The 14,483-nt window shown below is 46.4% G+C and overlaps 5 non-coding genes across 5 annotated transcripts; all 5 read left to right on the plus strand.

Annotated features, from left to right (window-relative positions):
• Positions 1–7,243: 7,243 nt before the first annotated feature.
• trnal-aag (transfer RNA leucine (anticodon AAG)) lies at positions 7,244–7,325 on the plus strand. The gene has a single exon. It is a non-coding gene; the product is annotated as a tRNA-Leu (tRNA).
• A 1,854-nt stretch (positions 7,326–9,179) lies between these two features.
• On the plus strand, positions 9,180–9,261 carry trnal-aag (transfer RNA leucine (anticodon AAG)). The gene has a single exon. It is a non-coding gene; the product is annotated as a tRNA-Leu (tRNA).
• Positions 9,262–11,126: 1,865 nt separating this feature from the next.
• Positions 11,127–11,208, plus strand: trnal-aag (transfer RNA leucine (anticodon AAG)). Its single transcript has one exon. It is a non-coding gene; the product is annotated as a tRNA-Leu (tRNA).
• A 1,865-nt stretch (positions 11,209–13,073) lies between these two features.
• trnal-aag (transfer RNA leucine (anticodon AAG)) lies at positions 13,074–13,155 on the plus strand. The gene has a single exon. It is a non-coding gene; the product is annotated as a tRNA-Leu (tRNA).
• Positions 13,156–14,359: 1,204 nt separating this feature from the next.
• On the plus strand, positions 14,360–14,441 carry trnal-aag (transfer RNA leucine (anticodon AAG)). The gene has a single exon. It is a non-coding gene; the product is annotated as a tRNA-Leu (tRNA).
• Positions 14,442–14,483: the final 42 nt, after the last annotated feature.

Here is a 14,483-nt window from a genome sequence, read left to right on the forward strand (position 1 = left end):
TGGTAAGAGCTACGTACGGATTGGGTACGGGAACTGTGTTAGTGCTAAGAGCGTCATTAATTGCTCGCAGATCGTGTGCCATTCTATACTTTCCTGTACCTTTCTTTTCTACTGGGAGAATTGGCGTATTCCAGTTTGACCTGGAGGGTTCTAACACCCCCTTTTCCAGTAGCCCAGTTATCGTATCCCTGATACCTTCCTCGGCCTGAGCCTTGTGTGTGTATTGCCGTTTCCAGATTGGAACGTTAGATAGTAGTTTGAACGTAACGGGTTCACATGACACCAAACCTACATCGGTGGGTCCTTGGGCCCACAGTGAGTCAGGCAGTTTGTCTATCATGGGCCCTGCATCCGGGTGATCAGAACGTTCCCTACCATGGTGTCTAGAAATTTGGAGGTGTTCTAAAGTGGCAGTATCGGACGCTGAGAGTGATATTCGGTAGATCTCGGTCTGTGGAGAATAACAAACCTGTGGAATCTGTGTCTGTACCCAGTCTGTTTGAGTTAATGCCTTTTTTACAATACTCCCTAGTTCTTTCGCCTGATGTTCTGGATGTAAGGCTAGTGACACATGCGGTGCTGCTTCATCTTTCATCATATACCATAACTGTTGTTCCTCGGTCAGGCAGACCCCAGCAGCTACCCCTTCTGGAGCTACATAGATATTTTGTGACTGAATCTGCCATTCATGGCCTTGTAGGTGGTCCTGGAATTGCTCTTGGTACCACTCTGTTTGGGCTCTGTCATAAAACAGTGTTACATGTGGAGGGTCAGGAGGCGAGATCAGGGGATGGATCTGAGAGATCCAGGGTTTCCACTGGAGGTAAGCCGAGAGGATACCCTTGTGAGCTGAGGTGTCAGGTTGCAACAATCCCCAGTAGATGTCAGCACATGGTTCTACCACCGGTTGTATGAGATATTGTCCAGTCGTCAGCAGCCCACTGCCTAGGCAGGGCAATCTGGACCCATCTGGGAGGCGTACTTCGAGGCCATCGGGCGAGCAGAGTATTGTAGCGCCGAGCTGTGTTAATAGGTCTCGCCCCAGCAGGTTGGTTGGTGCCGCGGGTGAGTGTACAAACGAGTGTGACACAGTTTGTTGCCCTATAGTGGTATGCAGCGGTTTTGTAAATGGCAGAGTAATCCTTTCCCCAGAGAAGCCCATTACAGTAATAGAGTCTGATGTGAGAGAGTCTTTAGGCACTTCTTTCATAGTGGACACAGTAGCTCCTGTATCCACTAAAAATGGCAGAGATCGATTCTCTACTCCGATGGACAGCACTGGTTCTGCCGTGTTAGTGCTGTCAGAGCGTCTCTGTGGGGCGTGTCAGTCTGAGTAAGTGTACCCATCGTCCCACACCGGGAACTGAGTCACAGCTGGTGTATTTGGCCCTTGTGTGGGAGGTCTCATACCTCTGCCCGTACCTGGTGGTTGTGGAGGAACTCCCTTTTGGTTCTGCGGGAGGTATGGGCAGTCTTTTACCCAGTGGCTGGGGTCGTTACAGACAAAACAGCCCTGCGGGTTCCTCTGGCCACCCCGTCCTGTACCACCCCTTAATCCCCATCTCTGACCCCCTGGCCCTCCCCTCTGAAATCCCCTCCCTCTATAATTGGTTGGCGCTGTGGGACCGTGATGATGCGGTGGTGAGGGTACCCATGGTGGAACGGGAAATAAATCTGGGGGCTGGGGTTGCTGAGCGGAGGCTACCATGACCTTAGAGACCTCAGTTTTGTTCTTTTGTTTTTTATCGTTTACCTTTTGCCTGGCTTCACTAAGTTGAAGTTTTAGCAGTTGCGCCTGTAAGTCTTCTAACTCTTTTTGTTCCTGGTGTGTTTTATCTTGGGCCGAGGTTAAATGGTGTATCAGATGTTTTTCCCACACATGAGCGGCACACCCTTGCATGTCTGGATTGCTGACCATGATAGCTTTAACGCTGACAGGTACGCCTTCCAGGACAGCCTGTCGGAACCATTCTCTCTGGGACCCTTCTTTACCAGGGTGACATCCCGTGTGTCTTGTCCAGAGTTCTTTACTTTCATTGATGTATTCTCTGGGATTTTTCTTAGGATCCCACCTCATTTTGGGCATTACGGCCGCATTTGGTAATGGGAATTTAGCCCTCATTGCTTCTCCTATATCAGTGCTGTGACGGGTGAATGGGTCGCTGTCGGGCGTGCGCGCGGTGCGGGCGTCTATTTCAATTTCTCTCAAATCGCTGTTGGTCATGCAACGCGCTCCGATCGCCCTGAAGTCTCCCATGGCTAGACGGTGCCCTGCCGTTAACGTGTCTAGTTTTCCCAACCACATGTTTCCTCCCTCTACGACTGGTGGCAGTTTATCTACGATCGACTGTACATCCCCTATGTTAAATGGTTTATACTTATCGCCTCCACCTGGAACTCGAGTGAGCGGCATTATGTAGTTCACGCGCGGTTGTTGTCTTAACCTGCCGTCTCGACCGTTCAGAAACTGTGCGACGCGCTCCGCAGCTTGCATTGATTTTTCCGCTGATTTAATCATACTTTGGCTCAGGGAGGTCATTAGTTCGTTCTGTTCTCTTCCTATCTTTCGTAATTCCAACTCATCCAACTCTACTTCCCCATTGTCCTCTGCTTGCCAGGTTCCGTTCATTTCCATTCTTACTTCGGCCTCTACATCTGTGTCTTGCCACCTACCACTGCCATTGAAAGTTACTCTCGCGTCCCCGTCTTCCCAGTCTGATAGTTCACGTTCATTTTTACTTTTCTCATCTCTTCCCTGTGCTCTATCCTGTTTTTGCTGTCTACGCAACTCCCTTTCTTCTTCCTCCACTTCAATCAATCTTTTTCTCAACTGGTCCTGTATTTCCTGTTCCTGTCCTCTAGCTGACTTACTCTCTCCCTCTTTCTCCCTCCACTGTCGTAACTGAAACGGTTGGTGTCTGTCTAGTGGAGCTGGAGTTTCACTTCTGCTCTGTTTTCCTGGCGACAGATTCATTCTTTGACTGCTTGCCTGTGAGGTTGAGTCTTCTCCATCTGCACTTTCCTGTATCTGGAGGGTTCCCCCTGTGATGCACATTGTGGGATATATACCTGGTGTGTCATGGCTATTTGGCGCATATGGAGGTGGACGTGTGGGTGTGTCAGGTGCAATTACCAACTGTTTTCCTACTTTGGATTTGGGCTCCTGGTGGAGGTGTCTCATACTTTGCCATAGGACCGCCAGTTCAGACCCGTCGTTCCTCGTCCAAGTTCTCCGCGTCCTTCTTTAGTCTGGATTTCTGAAAAAGCCCTGCCTGTTTTCCCTGCTCTTCCAGCTGAGCTATTCTTACTTTGCACTCTCGACATTTTTCCCATAGCCATTTGCCCAGTGGCTCCCTGTCACCCATCTTTTTCCCTTTAATTTTGACTAATTGTTCCATCTTTTCTTTCATCTCTCCCAGCTTTGCCTGTATCTGTTTTTCTTGTTTATTTTGTTTATCTTTATTGTGCTTGTGCAACATGACTTCTTTGGCTGCTGAGAGAGTGTTATTGGCTTGGGCACCTAAGGGTCTCCACTCATCTGGTGGATTTACTGGACCCCACCCCTCATCATCTAATTCTCTGTCAAATTCCCCATCCATTTTCTACTTTTCTTAACTCTGAGGCCAGCCGGTTTGTATGGAATACACCCGAGCAACAAGCCTTATAGAGAGAAGTTCGTCTGAGTGTTTAACAGCCAGGCAGTTTGTATGGAGTACACCCGAGCAACTGCCCCTGTTGAGCTGACCGAGCGATTTGTGTTGACACCGTTAGGTTTCCACCGCTCAGTCAACTCAAGACACTGTTTTTTTCAACACTCTGAGTTCCTTCCTCTGACACCTCAGAGTTTTATTCTTCCCACACCCACTTCTTCCTATCTCTTTTGACTCACAACACAAAACACAGAACAAAGTCAGACACTTATACCACACAGTTTCTCCCTTCAACTCCTTTTAGAGGGTTCTCACCTCCACCACTGTTTATTATTTTTCTTAGTTTTGTGTTTTAGAATTCACTGACGTTATCTTCCAGAATTCTCTCCAACGGACCCACTGAAATTATCTTGCAGGGTCCACCAAGATTCAGATTATCGGAGCTCACTGAAATTATCTTGCAGAACACGCTGAATCTCTGGTTTACCGAGTCCCGAGTTTATGGAACCCAGCGAGTCTCCGGCCTTATTGGAGTCCACTGAAATTATCTTGCAGGACTCGTCGAGACTCTTGACTTTCACTATCCAGTGAGTCACATGTACTAATCAGGATTCACCAGGGGACTTTAAGAGTTGTCCATGGACTCCAGGGCTTCCAACCCAGCTACCCCCGTCCTACGGGTCCTAGCCCTCGTCAGGAACTAGGTGGGTAAGCCACTACCGACAGTTTTTCATCTATATTTCATAAACACAATAACGTTATTATAAAAACTTTCAACTGCAGTTCATTCACACTTCATTGTCGTTTTTTTTTTTTTTTTTTTTGCGACAGTTACTTCTTTTCCTCGTTTTGGTTGATTTACTCGCACTACTTCACAGAGGAGGACGCAGTTTTAACGTGTTCAATTTTGCAGAATTTGTTATAACAGGTTCTGCTTACCTTTTTTGTGTGCCGGCTTGTGTCCTCACACCATGGTTCGTGAAGCAATCTTTAGGCCGAATGCTCCGTCCGCCTCCTCACCACATCCCGGACGAGCCCCCAAAACTGTTGAGGCAGGGAACTGCTACTGGTTGCCTCACCGAGTCCGTTGATGTGGTGAAGAAAACAGTCAGAGAATCGAGGATTGAAGCAACAGCATTTATTCACGGTCTGCAGAGCGTGGAGATCAGTTCAGCACAGGTCAAGTACGAGTACCGAGAGAGATCTGACTCGTGTCTAGGGATCCTGTATCTTTTGTACTCTTCTCTTTAGAGTTGTGTCATCTTCTGATAGGTTGTTTATTTGTTTTGGAGTGTCTCATTGGCCTATGTGTTGCGTGATCAACGCATGCATCTTATGTGTGTAGGTGTTTTCCTTGAAAATTATCAGACTATGTGGGTGCATGCATGGTGGGGGCCTGTCTATGTGGAAGTTATAAGTACTAGTTCCTCTTTTGCATAAGTGTCTATCAGTTATGATCTTTTTGTGACCTTTTGTATTGTCCCCATATCCTGTTATGTTCTAATTATTGCAATGTGTCTACTTGACCTGTGCATGAACTTGAATTGGTGCAACATAGTTATAAGACAGTTTGATACAATTTCAGAAACAGATTCTTGTGTGCTATTAATCACATTTGTTATTATTCACAGCTGAATAACAGATGTGTTCACAAATGCTTACCGGTATAACGTGAGGGTGGACAGAACCAGACAATTGGACTCGAGTCATAGGGACTTGGACTCGAGTCGACTCGAGTCGCAAATTTGACGACTTGCAACTCGACTTGGACTTGGAGGGTCAGAGACTCGAGACTTGACTCAACTTGAGACAAGATGACTCGACTCGACTTGAGACAAGATGACTGCCGTCCCCAACCCCCGCTCCACAACGGGGAAACGACAAACGAGCCCCTCCCGCATCACTCTTTCACCTGACTGCTGCTCTCTCCTCTCTCTCCTCCCCCCGCGCGCGCCCGCTTCACCACGGTGCAACGAGCCCCTCCTTCACCTGACCTAGGGCTGGGCGATATATCGATATAAAAATTATATCGATATATTTTTAAATGTGATATGGAATTAGACTATATCGTATATATCGATATAGTTCAAATTTGCGCTGTGATCCTTGCTCTGCTGCGCTGATAACCCGGAGCTCTCTGCACTGCTCCGCGCGCCCCTCCTCTTTCGTGCACAGAGGGGAGAGGGGCAGGGAGAGACACTCCGGCACTCTTCAACAAGCACGGAGGAAGCAACAACGGCTGCAGAGCGCGCGAAGGAGGAATTGGTTAGTAAACGAATAAGCAGTGGCTCAGTAATTTGGAGATGGTTTGGTTTTAAAGTATCAGATGAGCAACAAAATCACGTTATATGTAGGGAATGCGCTAAACAAGTTACAGCCAGGGGTGGAAGCACTACAAATCTTTTTCACCACCTAAAACAGTGGCAAAACTGCAGTACGAAGAGTGTGAGAAGCTGCGCGCTGCAGAAGCCCCAGCTGCAAGCCATCCACAACCCGAAAAAGCTCCAGCCCCGAAACAAAGCCCACTGCGAGCCTCATTTCCCGCAGTGTGCCTTATGAAAAGAAAAGTGACAAGTGGTGTACTATAACGAAAGCGGTGTCCTATCACATTGCAAAAGATATGGTCCCTGTTGCAACTGTGGAACAAGTCGGATTCAATTTCAATAAGCCATTTATTGTTGTCAAACTAAAAAAAATGTTTATTGTACTTTTCTCATGAATAGATTTATTTCAGAAAAAGATTGGCCTATTTTATTTTATAGGCTATTTTTATTTAAGATATATTTTTATTTAAATGTGCACGGAGCTTTAATTTCAAAAAAGGTACAGTATTTATGTTTAAATTTTATTATTTGAACAACTGAGCATTTTTTTTCATGAACCAGGTGAAGAAACCTGTTTATTATTTATTCATTTGATTTTGCCACTGTTCACTGAAATAGCCAGTTTCAATAAAACTACTTGTGACATGTCATATTTAGCTTTGACCTTGACTGAACATTTGCTCTCACTTTGCGGAAAAAATATCGGGATATATATCGTATATCGATATTCAGCCTAAATATATCGGGATATGACTTTTGGTCCATATCGCCCAGCCCTAACCTGACCGCAGCGCTCTGCTCTCCTCCTCTCTCTGCCTCCTCTCTGACAGTCAGTCAGCTGTTCCTGTCAAAAACATGACGTGTCGTGGCTTTTATACCTATGGATGTTAACATTAGAGCTGGACAGTGGCTGGTAAATATATAGCTTCACTGTTTGTTTTTGTTTTGTTAGTTTTTTTTACCCTGCGCTATGTTGACTTTGCTCGTCTCAGCCATAGACTGTAAAGGTCTCAGCTTTATGGTCATCACCTTTTTAAAAAATATTTAATAAATCTCTAAAGCCTCTATTTTCTTCTTCTCTTCTTCTCTTTTATTTTCTTCTCTGTGCATCGGACTTCTACCGACCGCACATAGAGCATACTGAACAAAAAAAAGACAACGTCAAACTTTGATGGCCAAACCATTTTTGTGTGTTTTGGGGGGGTTCTTCACTATATTAAGGACAACTAGGAGGGGAAAAAGCTATTATGATAACTCAAATATTAGGTTAGTAGTGCAGCCGAGTGGTCTAAGGCGCTGGATTAAGGCTCCAGTCTTTCAGGAGGCGTGGGTTCAAATCCCACCACTGCCATTTGACGATGTAAGCCCTGTGTTAATGTGATGGCCTGGTACAGTTCTGCGGTGCGTGTTCGTCTGAGCAAGGTTAACTGTATGAAGGTGACGAAAGGACACGATCACTTGTCGAGACTTTGAAACATGCCCACCAGAGGAACTTTGAGCATGGGCTTTAAGTAACTGAGTCGTCAGAGGCACTGGATGGCAGCACTTGTCAGTTTGTGTAACAGTTGCCCTTTTGGGTATAGTTTATGAAATACAAATGACCAAACCAGAGAAAAGACTTAAAGCTGAGGTGGCTGCATTTGCTGAAATTAAGGCAGTTGCAACAAGCAATTGCAAATGATGATGTCCCTTCTGCCATTCCAGTTAAGACATTGTGGCCTTCCAGTGTCTGTACACATGAATAACTGATTTGTAACCCACACATTTGCGAGCTCGTGTTTGGGAAAAGGTGAGCAGAGTGGCGCAGCGGAAGCGTGCTGGGCCCATAACCCAGAGGTCGATGGATCGAAACCATCCTCTGCTAATTGTGGTTGCTCTGAATCAGTAGAGCTCCAAGCTTTCCCTCACTCTACCAGCTTTGCCAGGTTCTCACATGGCAAAACAGCCATTTCCACAAGTGGCTTTTGTGGACGCCTTACAACTGTCCCAACTGGCACATTCAAATATTGTTGCTGTACCAGTCTGTGAAAACTCTGTGCTTTCCCTGAAGCTCTTTTGACTATCAGGGCACTTTTCTGGAACTACTCTCAAGATTCTTGGAGGCAATTGGGAAAACTCAGTAGAAAGAATCAGTACAAGGTCCACTAAATGCTTAAATTTGGACTGTGCAAGACATTCATTCATTCATTCATTTTGTGTAACCGCTTATTCCCTAAGGGTCGCGGGCTGCTGGAGCCTATCCCAGCTGACATTGGGCGAGAGGCGGGGTACACCCTGGACAAGTCACTGTGCAAGACAGAATATGGTGAAATTCAGATCAACAGGAAATTCAGGACAAATGATGATGTCCCTTCTGCCATTCCAGTTAAGACATTGTGGCCTTCCAGTGTCTGTACACATGAATAACTGATTTGTAACCCACACATTTGCGAGCTCGTGTTTGGGAAAAGGTGAGCAGAGTGGCGCAGCGGAAGCGTGCTGGGCCCATAACCCAGAGGTCGATAGATCGAAACCATCCTCTGCTAATTGTGGTTGCTCTGAATCAGTAGAGCTCCAAGCTTTCCCTCACTCTACCAGTTTTGCCAGGTTCTCACATGGCAAAACAGCCATTTCCACAAGTGGCTTTTGTGGACGCCTTACAACTGTCCCGACTGGCACATTCAAATATTGTTGCTGTACCAGTCTGTGAAAACTCTGTGCTTTCCCTGAAGCTCTTTTGACTATCGGGGCACTTTTCTGGAACTACTCTCAAGATTCTTGGAGGCAATTGGGAAAACTCAGTAGAAAGAATCAGTGCAAGGTCCACTAAATGCTTAAATTTGGACTGTGCAAGACATTCATTCATTCATTCATTTTGTGTAACCGCTTATTCCCTAAGGGTCGCGGGCTGCTGGAGCCTATCCCAGCTGACATTGGGCGAGAGGCGGGGTACACCCTGGACAAGTCACTGTGCAAGACAGAATATGGTGAAATTCAGATCAACAGGAAATTCAGGACAAGAAGGAGAAGAATTCATTGTTACACGTGTCTAAAGCTAGGTGTCTTTCTTCAGTGCTGCAGACAATATAGTCACATTCCATGCAACTCATGTCATTGTCAGATACCTTCCAGTGGTGGTTCTTAGTCGTTGTTAAGACATGTCAAGTTAGCCTACCTGTTTATCTTCGAGATGGCAGAGTGCGGGAAGGTGGGCTGATTGTTTTCAGGTAGTGTGGCCGAGTGGTCTAAGGCGCTGGATTAAGGCTCCAGTCTCTCAGGAGGCGTGGGTTCAAATCCCACCACTGCCATTTGACGATGTAAGCCATGTGTTAATGTGATGGCCTGGTACAGTTCTGCGGTGCGTGTTCGTCTGAGCAAGGTTAACTGTATGAAGGTGACGAAAGGACACGATCACTTGTCGTGACTTTGAAACATGCCCACCAGAGGAACTTTGAGCATGGGCTTTAAGTAACTGAGTCTTCAGAGGCACTGGATGGCAGCACTCGTCAGTTTGTGTAACAGTTGTCCTTTTGGGTATAGTTTATGAAATACAAGTGACCAAACCAGAGAAAAGACTTAAAGCTGAGGTGGCTGCATTTGTGGAACGCTGAAATTAAGGCAGTTGCAACAAGCAATTGCAAATGATGATGTCCCTTCTGCCATTCCAGTTAAGACATTGTGGCCTTCCAGTGTCTGTACACATGAATAACTGATTTGTAACCCACACATTTGCGAGCTCGTGTTTGGGAAAAGGTGAGCAGAGTGGCGCAGCGGAAGCGTGCTGGGCCCATAACCCAGAGGTCGATGGATCGAAACCATCCTCTGCTAATTGTGGTTGCTCTGAATCAGTAGAGCTCCAAGCTTTCCCTCACTCTACCAGCTTTGCCAGGTTCTCACATGGCAAAACAGCCATTTCCACAAGTGGCTTTTGTGGACGCCTTACAACTGTCCCAACTGGCACATTCAAATATTGTTGCTGTACCAGTCTGTGAAAACTCTGTGCTTTCCCTGAAGCTCTTTTGACTATCAGGGCACTTTTCTGGAACTACTCTCAAGATTCTTGGAGGCAATTGGGAAAACTCAGTAGAAAGAATCAGTGCAAGGTCCACTAAATGCTTAAATTTGGACTGTGCAAGACATTCATTCATTCATTCATTCATTTTGTGTAACCGCTTATTCCCTAAGGGTCGCGGGCTGCTGGAGCCTATCCCAGCTGACATTGGGCGAGAGGCGGGGTACACCCTGGACAAGTCACTGTGCAAGACAGAATATGGTGAAATTCAGATCAACAGGAAATTCAGGACAAATGATGATGTCCCTTCTGCCATTCCAGTTAAGACATTGTGGCCTTCCAGTGTCTGTACACATGAATAACTGATTTGTAACCCACACATTTGCGAGCTCGTGTTTGGGAAAAGGTGAGCAGAGTGGCGCAGCGGAAGCGTGCTGGGCCCATAACCCAGAGGTCGATGGATCGAAACCATCCTCTGCTAATTGTGGTTGCTCTGAATCAGTAGAGCTCCAAGCTTTCCCTCACTCTACCAGCTTTGCCAGGTTCTCACATGGCAAAACAGCCATTTCCACAAGTGGCCTTTGTGGACGCCTTACAACTGTCCCGACTGGCACATTCAAATATTGTTGCTGTACCAGTCTGTGAAAACTCTGTGCTTTCCCTGAAGCTCTTTTGACTATCGGGGCACTTTTCTGGAACTACTCTCAAGATTCTTGGAGGCAATTGGGAAAACTCAGTAGAAAGAATCAGTGCAAGGTCCACTAAATGCTTAAATTTGGACTGTGCAAGACATTCATTCATTCATTCATTTTGTGTAACCGCTTATTCCCTAAGGGTCGCGGGCTGCTGGAGCCTATCCCAGCTGACATTGGGCGAGAGGCGGGGTACACCCTGGACAAGTCACTGTGCAAGACAGAATATGGTGAAATTCAGATCAACAGGAAATTCAGGACAAGAAGGAGAAGAATTCATTGTTACACGTGTCTAAAGCTAGGTGTCTTTCTTCAGTGCTGCAGACAATATAGTCACATTCCATGCAACTCATGTCATTGTCAGATACCTTCCAGTGGTGGTTCTTAGTCGTTGTTAAGACATGTCAAGTTAGCCTACCTGTTTATCTTCGAGATGGCAGAGTGCGGGAAGGTGGGCTGATTGTTTTCAGGTAGTGTGGCCGAGTGGTCTAAGGCGCTGGATTAAGGCTCCAGTCTCTCAGGAGGCGTGGGTTCAAATCCCACCACTGCCATTTGACGATGTAAGCCATGTGTTAATGTGATGGCCTGGTACAGTTCTGCGGTGCGTGTTCGTCTGAGCAAGGTTAACTGTATGAAGGTGACGAAAGGACACGATCACTTGTCGTGACTTTGAAACATGCCCACCAGAGGAACTTTGAGCATGGGCTTTAAGTAACTGAGTCTTCAGAGGCACTGGATGGCAGCACTCGTCAGTTTGTGTAACAGTTGTCCTTTTGGGTATAGTTTATGAAATACAAGTGACCAAACCAGAGAAAAGACTTAAAGCTGAGGTGGCTGCATTTGTGGAACGCTGAAATTAAGGCAGTTGCAACAAGCAATTGCAAATGATGATGTCCCTTCTGCCATTCCAGTTAAGACATTGTGGCCTTCCAGTGTCTGTACACATGAATAACTGATTTGTAACCCACACATTTGCGAGCTCGTGTTTGGGAAAAGGTGAGCAGAGTGGCGCAGCGGAAGCGTGCTGGGCCCATAACCCAGAGGTCGATGGATCGAAACCATCCTCTGCTAATTGTGGTTGCTCTGAATCAGTAGAGCTCCAAGCTTTCCCTCACTCTACCAGCTTTGCCAGGTTCTCACATGGCAAAACAGCCATTTCCACAAGTGGCTTTTGTGGACGCCTTACAACTGTCCCAACTGGCACATTCAAATATTGTTGCTGTACCAGTCTGTGAAAACTCTGTGCTTTCCCTGAAGCTCTTTTGACTATCAGGGCACTTTTCTGGAACTACTCTCAAGATTCTTGGAGGCAATTGGGAAAACTCAGTAGAAAGAATCAGTGCAAGGTCCACTAAATGCTTAAATTTGGACTGTGCAAGACATTCATTCATTCATTCATTCATTTTGTGTAACCGCTTATTCCCTAAGGGTCGCGGGCTGCTGGAGCCTATCCCAGCTGACATTGGGCGAGAGGCGGGGTACACCCTGGACAAGTCACTGTGCAAGACAGAATATGGTGAAATTCAGATCAACAGGAAATTCAGGACAAATGATGATGTCCCTTCTGCCATTCCAGTTAAGACATTGTGGCCTTCCAGTGTCTGTACACATGAATAACTGATTTGTAACCCACACATTTGCGAGCTCGTGTTTGGGAAAAGGTGAGCAGAGTGGCGCAGCGGAAGCGTGCTGGGCCCATAACCCAGAGGTCGATGGATCGAAACCATCCTCTGCTAATTGTGGTTGCTCTGAATCAGTAGAGCTCCAAGCTTTCCCTCACTCTACCAGTTTTGCCAGGTTCTCACATGGCAAAACAGCCATTTCCACAAGTGGCTTTTGTGGACGCCTTACAACTGTCCCGACTGGCACATTCAAATATTGTTGCTGTACCAGTCTGTGAAAACTCTGTGCTTTCCCTGAAGCTCTTTTGACTATCGGGGCACTTTTCTGGAACTACTCTCAAGATTCTTGGAGGCAATTGGGAAAACTCAGTAGAAAGAATCAGTGCAAGGTCCACTAAATGCTTAAATTTGGACTGTGCAAGACATTCATTCATTCATTCATTTTGTGTAACCGCTTATTCCCTAAGGGTCGCGGGCTGCTGGAGCCTATCCCAGCTGACATTGGGCGAGAGGCGGGGTACACCCTGGACAAGTCACTGTGCAAGACAGAATATGGTGAAATTCAGATCAACAGGAAATTCAGGACAAGAAGGAGAAGAATTCATTGTTACACGTGTCTAAAGCTAGGTGTCTTTCTTCAGTGCTGCAGACAATATAGTCACATTCCATGCAACTCATGTCATTGTCAGATACCTTCCAGTGGTGGTTCTTAGTCGTTGTTAAGACATGTCAAGTTAGCCTACCTGTTTATCTTCGAGATGGCAGAGTGCGGGAAGGTGGGCTGATTGTTTTCAGGTAGTGTGGCCGAGTGGTCTAAGGCGCTGGATTAAGGCTCCAGTCTCTCAGGAGGCGTGGGTTCAAATCCCACCACTGCCATTTGACGATGTAAGCCATGTGTTAATGTGATGGCCTGGTACAGTTCTGCGGTGCGTGTTCGTCTGAGCAAGGTTAACTGTATGAAGGTGACGAAAGGACACGATCACTTGTCGTGACTTTGAAACATGCCCACCAGAGGAACTTTGAGCATGGGCTTTAAGTAACTGAGTCTTCAGAGGCACTGGATGGCAGCACTTGTCAGTTTGTGTAACAGTTGTCCTTTTGGGTATAGTTTATGAAATACAAGTGACCAAACCAGAGAAAAGACTTAAAGCTGAGGTGGCTGCATTTGTGGAACGCTGAAATTAAGGCAGTTGCAACAAGCAATTGCAAATGATGATGTCCCTTCTGCCATTCCAGTTAAGACATTGTGGCCTTCCAGTGTCTGTACACATGAATAACTGATTTGTAACCCACACATTTGCGAGCTCGTGTTTGGGAAAAGGTGAGCAGAGTGGCGCAGCGGAAGCGTGCTGGGCCCATAACCCAGAGGTCGATGGATCGAAACCATCCTCTGCTAATTGTGGTTGCTCTGAATCAGTAGAGCTCCAAGCTTTCCCTCACTCTACCAGCTTTGCCAGGTTCTCACATGGCAAAACAGCCATTTCCACAAGTGGCTTTTGTGGACGCCTTACAACTGTCCCAACTGGCACATTCAAATATTGTTGCTGTACCAGTCTGTGAAAACTCTGTGCTTTCCCTGAAGCTCTTTTGACTATCGGGGCACTTTTCTGGAACTACTCTCAAGATTCTTGGAGGCAATTGGGAAAACTCAGTAGAAAGAATCAGTGCAAGGTCCACTAAATGCTTAAATTTGGACTGTGCAAGACATTCATTCATTCATTCATTCATTTTGTGTAACCGCTTATTCCCTAAGGGTCGCGGGCTGCTGGAGCCTATCCCAGCTGACATTGGGCGAGAGGCGGGGTACACCCTGGACAAGTCACTGTGCAAGACAGAATATGGTGAAATTCAGATCAACAGGAAATTCAGGACAAGAAGGAGAAGAATTCATTGTTACACGTGTCTAAAGCTAGGTGTCTTTCTTCAGTGCTGCAGACAATATAGTCACATTCCATGCAACTCATGTCATTGTCAGATACCTTCCAGTGGTGGTTCTTAGTCGTTGTTAAGACATGTCAAGTTAGCCTACCTGTTTATCTTCGAGATGGCAGAGTGCGGGAAGGTGGGCTGATTGTTTTCAGGTAGTGTGGCCGAGTGGTCTAAGGCGCTGGATTAAGGCTCCAGTCTCTCAGGAGGCGTGGGTTCAAATCCCACCACTGCCATTTGACGATGTAAGCCATGTGTTAATGTGATGGCCTGGTACA

This window comes from Lutjanus erythropterus, chromosome 16 (assembly GCF_056507025.1).
Source record: "Lutjanus erythropterus isolate fLutEry1 chromosome 16, fLutEry1.hap2, whole genome shotgun sequence".
NCBI classification, from domain to species: domain Eukaryota; kingdom Metazoa; phylum Chordata; class Actinopteri; order Lutjaniformes; family Lutjanidae; genus Lutjanus; species Lutjanus erythropterus.